At 39.2% G+C, this 7,500-nt stretch overlaps 1 long non-coding RNA gene across 22 annotated transcripts in view; it reads left to right on the top strand.

Annotated features, from left to right (window-relative positions):
- The window catches only part of LOC106880770 (uncharacterized), a 241,227-nt gene that overhangs the window by 70,721 nt on the left and 163,006 nt on the right, over positions 1-7,500 (top strand). For 17 of the 22 annotated variants that reach the window (XR_016238843.1, XR_016238841.1, XR_016238839.1 and 14 more), the window contains exon 2: positions 1,455-1,556. The exons of the other annotated variants lie outside the window; for them this stretch is intronic. This is a non-coding gene — a long non-coding RNA (uncharacterized LOC106880770). The remainder of the gene's footprint in view (positions 1-1,454; positions 1,557-7,500) is intronic. 22 annotated transcript variants of the gene reach the window in all.

The following is a 7,500-nucleotide window of genomic DNA, read 5'->3' as shown; positions in this document are numbered from 1 at the left end:
AAAAGCAGTGGGTGTGGTTTGGATATGGGTAAAGAAAGTAAGGTAGAGAAAAAAATACCCAATTGGAATGCATTATGAGCAAATAAGATGCAGCAGTGTTTCTGATGTTAGTGGTGATGGGGGGTTTTATGGGGGTGTGGCTGGCTGTTCGACTGAGGATGACAGGAAAGGGCACAGTAAATATGACAACATTGCTTTCAATATCGCTCTGTCTCTTTCTTCTTCCCTTCCCCCTCTTCCGCCACCAGTATAATAATAATATACATACACACTTTCTCTCTTTACGTTCCCCTCTCTAGCTTACTATGTTTTTTCTCTTTCTCTTCCTCATTCTTCCTTTTCTTTTATCGCTCTCTTCTTCTTCTTCTTCTTCTTCTTCTTCTTCTTTATTGGTTTAGCTTTTTACTTTGTGTGTTTGTGTGTAATGTGTGTATCTATTCTACTCTTTTGTTCCAGTCATTTGACTGCGGCCATACTGGAGGTCCGCCCTGAGGGATTTTTAGTCGAAGAAATCAATCCCAGGATTTATGGTAATTTTTCAGATTAACACCCGCAACGATCTTCACTAGGGTGTTTGGGTTAGGGTTTAGGGTTACGGTTAGGATTTTAGGGTTAGGGAATTCCGTCCCTAACCGTAACCCTAACCCTAACCTTAACCCCTAACCCTGACCCTAAAACACTAAAACACCGTAGTGAAGATCGTGCGGGTGTTAATCTGAAAAATTAATGGACTTATTCTTTGTAAGCCTCGTACTTATTCCATCAGTCCCTTAGCCGAACCGCTAAGTTACGGGGATGTAAACACACCATCGGTTGTCAAGCGATGGTGGGTGGGGGACAAACACAAACACATGTGTATATACGACGGGCTTCTTTCAGTTTCTGTCTACCAAATCCACTGACAAGGCTTTGGTCGGCCCTAGGCTATAGTAGAAGACACTTGCCCAAAGTACCACGCAGTGGGACTGAACCTGGAACAGAGTGGTTGGGAAGCAAGCTTCTTACCACAGAGCCACGCCTCATTTTACTTGTTTCAGTCATTACTGTTGCACAACCTTGAGCAATTTTAGTCGTTCGAACTCACCCCAGTACGTTTTTTTTTTTTTTTCTCTAAGCCTGGTAGTTATTCTATTTGGCCTCTTTTTCTGGAACCGCTAAGCTACGGTCGGGGCAGGTGCGTAAATGCGCCAACACCAGTTGTTAAGCTTGGGCTGAGGAGGAGGATACGTATGCGTGCGCGCATCCAAACAGTTCCCCCCGCTCCCGACACGACTGGCTTCTTTCAGTTTCCGCCTACCAAATCCACTCACAAGGCTTTGGACAACAATTTTTTTGTTATATATCATATATGTTTTATTTTTTATTTTTTTTATTTGATTCAGTCACGTGACTGCGAGCATGGAAGACCCAATTCTGATCTCGATTCATTATTATTATTTTTTTTTCTACTGTAGGGACACAAGGTCTGAAAACTTGGGGAAAGGGACAAGTCGATTACCATCGTTCATAATGCTCTCCTCACTTATTTAACGACCCCGAAAGGATGACTAAAACAAGTAAAATATCTATCTATCTATCTATCTATCTATCTACGCATGTATTTATGTATATACAAATATTTATTGTGGAGGCGCAATGGCCCAGTGGTTAGGGCAGCGGACTCGCGGTCATAGGATCGCGGTTTCGATTCCCAGACCAGGCGTTGTGAGTGCTTATTGAGCGAAAACACTTAAAGCTCCACGAGACTCCGGCAGGGGATGGTGGCGAACCCTGCTGTACTCTTCCACCACAACTTTCTCTCACTCTTTCTTCCTGTTTCTGTTGTGCTTGTAATTCAAAGGGTCAGCCTTGTCACACTCTGGGTCACGCTGAATATCCCCGAGAACTACGTTAAGGGTACACGTGTCTGTGGAGTGCTCAGCCACTTGCACGTTAATTTCACGAGCAGGCTGTTCCGTTGATCGGATCAACTGGAACCCTCGACGTCGTAAGCGACGGAGTGCCAACAACAACAAATATTTATGAATGTATGAATGTATGTGTGTATGTGTATGGATACACAAGCGTACGTGTATGTGTATAACACATTCACATGCGTTTTTGTTTTTTGTTTGCTGTATACTCACACACATATCTTTACGTGTGTGTGTGTGTGTGTATGAGATAGCGTGTGGGGTTAGATCCACATCCACACTATGATTCTACGTTGATATCCAAGCGACTCTTAATCCGGTCGTCATCTATAAAAGAATGCAAAATAACGATAGGAAGTTTCTAGCATTGTGCGTCATGTGATACGTGACGCTACTGGTGGTGGTGGTGGTGGTGGTGGTGTTGGTTCGGTATTTTCTTTTTCTTTTTCTTTTTTCTTTTATTTTATTTTGTTTCAATAATACACAATGACGAATTGTGTCGGCAGGTGGAGATTAAAGGTATTTGTGTCATGTGTAGGTGTAGCCTGGAATACACACCTACACAAGCACACACACACACACACACAGATACAAACACGCGCACATACACACATACATATATATATATATATATATATATATATATATATATATATATACACACATATATGTACATACACACACACACATATATACATACATGGATATATATATAAACGAATGTAAGAACATATGTACCTACGCATGTAAAATGTATGCATCTCTCTCTCTCTCTCTCTCTATGTGTATATATACATATATATATATATATATATATATATATATATAGTGTATGCATACGTCAGCATTGTGTGTGTATGTGTGTGCACCTTCTGCAAATTCCATGTGTGATAATACAAGCTGTGCTTGACAAGGCCGTCGGGCGCTAAACCTGCAACACAACCACCATAAAATACATGAGTTACCTGAGTTATTTGGCACACACACACACACACACACACACACACACACACACACACACACATGCACATACCATATAAAAAATTCAGAATCCTTTTAAAGCTGTATGCAAAAGATACTGTTCATAGAGCGTTTACTATGAACACTTACCAGATGCAAATAATTACTATACTTGTTCGTTATTCTTGATTGATCAGGCCAGGAGTCGCCAAACTTCTCCTTCTACAGCGACCCCCTTTAGCCACTTCTTCCGTATCGACCCCCTTTAACCTCTTCTCCTTCTGCATCGACCACCCTCCTCATTTAAAATACCTTAATGCCTTACCTTACCGTACCATATCTTAAATGCGTACCGGGTACTGATGCTGGCAATTAAAATGTTAGCTAAAATATACATGTACGACAAATTAAGAAAATTCCATTGAAGATGACACACTTTTTACATTTAAAACTGCATATACGTGTATACAGTATTAAACATTCAATTTTTATGAAATTGTTTTCACGGTTACAAAATGTGAAAAACGCACCATATTGCTGGAATATCTTTTATTGAAATTGACAACATCAATGTGAGAGATGAGCATGGTGATCCTGTATCAAGGCGTTGATATCAGGCTGAATGTTGGTCAGTTTCAGTCTCAAATCACCTCGTTCCTCCAGGTTCACGAAATTTCTATAAGCAAACACTTGACAGTCCGCATCCCCTCAATCACACCTCTCTTACGATACAGATTACGACATCAGGCGTCCAACGTTAGCAACAGCAGACTTCTCACTGTAGTGAAAATTTATGGTTTCCAACATTTCATGATGCTGACTTAAGTATTTCGAGCAGTTCATCTGGGTGAGCTAGTCTTTCGCACGCCGACCCCCATTCAACCCCTTGGCTATCATCGACCCTATGTAATTGCTCACCGACCCCTAGGGGGTCGGTGAGCAATTAAATAGGGTCGACCCTTGAATTAGGCGACCTTTGGCGACCCTTGAATTAGGCCAAAGGCATTGATGGAATAAACTATCTCATCCTCTTTTTATGTGTGTGTGTTTTGAACATAGTATATGTATATCTATAACCTCAATATCGAATGTGTCCTTTTTTATTTTCTTGAGAAGGCAGTGTATATGAGATTGTAGCGTTAATTACTTACTAGTAAGTCCAGCTGCAACAAAGAAGTTCGCTTGGTGTGCGTATATTTAGGTACCTTAATGACAAGGTATATTGGTTTAAGTCGGCAACTTTTTTGTTTACTTTGGATAGACAACGGTGACCAGGAGGGACTTTTCTTGCAGGAACGACTGCTTATATTCCTATTAAAATAACAATGATCCTTTCTATAGCCACAAAGCCTGAAATGATCGGGGAGGTGGTGGTAATATCTTAGTCAATTACGTCGACCTCAGTACGGAACTGTAGCTTATTTTATCGACCCCAAACGACAAAGTCGACCTCGGCAAAATTTGAACTCAGAACGTCGAGGCAGACGGCTCGGCGTGCTAACGACTCTGTCAGCTTGCCGCCTTCAATAAAATAATCCTTTCTAATATAGGCACAAGGCCTGAAATTTTAGGGGAGAGGACTAGTCAATTACATCGACCCCGTCGCTCAACTGGTACTTATTTTATCGACCCCGAAAGGATAAAAAGCAAAGTCGACCTCGGCGGATTTTGAACCCAGGACGTAAGGATGGACGAAATGCCGCTAAGCATTTTACCCGGCGTGCTAACGATTCTGCCAGCTTATCTTAATTTATAACAACGGCAATAATTTCTGGCGTTTTTATCATGTTTGGAAATATTAATGCGTACGAGGGGGTGCTGAAAAGTTCCTGGCTTTGAGGAAAAGAAAATACAGGAGGATCAGTTAATTATGATTTTTATCCAACATATTCCCCTCTAAGATTCACACGCTTATTACGGCGGTACTTCAGTTTTTCCAAGCCCTGTAAAACAACTCCGAAGGTTGGGCCTCCAATCAGGCCCTCCGCAATACCCTTAAAGCTAGGGACTTTTTAGCACTCCTTGTACGTCTTTAACGAGTTCTTACAATATCTGTTAAATCAGGAAAAGAGCATGTTTCAGACAGTCAGTGATCCAATATTCTTAGTGCGCTAAGTAAATTTGATACAATGCGCAGCATATTGCAGTAGTCTTTGCTACTACCAGTCTTATATTATAGCCAGAGACGGTTTGTTTATTAGATGGAGTAAATAAATTTTGTTACCTAGGCAACTTCACTAGACTTTGTAAGGTGTAACAAAGAATGTAATGGTTAATTTAGAGGTATGTTGTAGATGGAATTCAGGCTGGCAAAACGCGCGCGCATGTAGATATGTAGTGTGTGTGTGTGTGTGTGTGCGTGTGCGTGTGTGTGCGCGCGTGTGTGTGTGTGTTTGACATGATGATTGCAGACGATGAGAGTTCTTGTCTCAGAAACTGCCATCTACATTTTCTGTCTAAAATGTTTTTACACCATAGCGTTCTCCTGCTTTTACTTATAGCTTCAATTGCTTCCAGATTCTGTTACAGACACGACTCTGTGTGTGTGTGTGTGTGTGTGTAGGCCAGTGAATTGAGTATTTTCAACATAGATGGTGTGATCTGTGGTCTTCTCAGATGTTTCATTAGTTGTAATATTATTCAAATCGTTACTCTGAATATTTTTATGTTACTTAAGAAAAATACTGGGATCTAGTTCAAAACGGGGGCACCAGTTTTCATTTATGTTTTATGTAGTGTTTTTGGTACCGAAAGACTTTCAAACTTCGTATACTTATCTATTTTGTGTTATAGAACAGAAAGAAAATTTTTGTATTCGAAGTTATTTCATGTAAAAAATTGTCTTATTTCGATAATTTCAACCAATCACTGACAAGTATTCAGCTGTTTACAGTTACTCCTTTGGCAGTTTAATCGGTGTAAAGCGTATTTAATCTCCATTACTTCTGCGTGTTTATTTCGTTAACATCTGCCTGAACTGTATGAAAGGTTTATTAGCTACTGCCTAACCCTAACCCTACTGCCAATATGCTTCAGCCATTTTTTGACAAGGAAATAATAATTTTAGCACCGCCAGAATCGTTTGTTTACGTAGTCAGCACTTACTGTATTCGGCTGAATGGACGTCAGTCATTGGTTGAAATTACAGAAATACAACAACTTTAACATGAAATAAGTTGCAATATAATAATTTTTCTTAAGAAGACTAAGAGAAAAAGATGTTTTATATGACACATTCTACCAGTGTCCTAAGTTTCAAAGAAGTTTCGTTAAGAAAATACTGGCGCCCCCGTTTTGAACTAGATCCAAATACTGAACACAAACTCATGGGAACAAGCGTTGTACTCCTAATGTATATTCTAATACATACATACATACGAATCTGCATGTATACATACATACATGCATACATACATATAAAAATACCCTGTTGTTGATGTTGAGATTCCAATGAAGATACCTTAGATCTGGGTTAGAAACTGGCTCTTTCTGTAGTGGCAAGACGTTTTGAAATGAAACTGAATAACTGCATGCATACTTACAGTGTATCCGTTAAGTCATGGCGACATTTCAAAACTATTTATTGATGGAACTTACAACACTACATATTTGTTGCAAGATATATCAATAAATAGTTTTGAGATTCCCACATTGACATTACGGACACTGTTTGTGAATGTATGTGGGTGTATATATATATATATATATATATATGTGTGTGTGAGATATATATATATATATATATATATATATATGTGTGAGATATATATATATATATGTGTGAGATATATATATATATATGTGTGAGATATATATATATATATATATATATATATGTGTGAGATATATATATATATATATATATATATATGTGTGTGAGATATATATATATATATGTGTGAGATATATATATATATATATATATATATATATATACACACACACAGACAGATATATGTAGACAGATAGACAGACAGAAAAACATGCATTCATACGCATATCATTGTATATCTATAACGATCAGATTAGCGCGTGTTATCATACACAGCCGGTCATAATGGGCACCCTGCAATGGTTTGGGGGCTTTCGAAGAATGGTTTCTAGGCAGACAGGCCAAGACCCCACATAAAACGGAATGCCAATCTGTCGTAAGGTTAACTCTTTACAGCTGAGTGGAATAAGGCGACGTCAAATGGAATGGTTTGCTCAAGAAAAAAAAAAGCACCGCTGGCCTGTGAATCGAAACTGGGATTTTACGACTGTGAGTGCACGTACCCTCACCACTAGGCCACGAGTCTTCACTACCTAGCATACATACATACATAAACGCGTATGTATATTATATATACGGGGTGAGGAGATATGTGTATGGTAATGTACTAATCAACAAAATATAAATCGAAACGCGTTATATATGAAACAAACACACACACACACACACACACACACACACACACACACACACACACACACACACACACACACACACATGTATATATATATAGATATATACTTGTTTCAGTTTGTCATATGTCTGCGGCCATGCTGGAGCACCGCCTTTAGTCGAGCAAATCGACCCCCGGACTTATTCTTTGTAAGCCTAGTACTTATTCTATCGGTCTCTTTT

Source organism: Octopus bimaculoides, chromosome 2 (assembly GCF_046866305.1).
Source record: "Octopus bimaculoides isolate indiv1 chromosome 2, ASM4686630v1, whole genome shotgun sequence".
NCBI lineage: Eukaryota > Metazoa > Mollusca > Cephalopoda > Octopoda > Octopodidae > Octopus > Octopus bimaculoides.
Note: the sequence above shows the minus strand (reverse complement) of the source record. Positions and strands in the feature narration are given on the sequence as shown.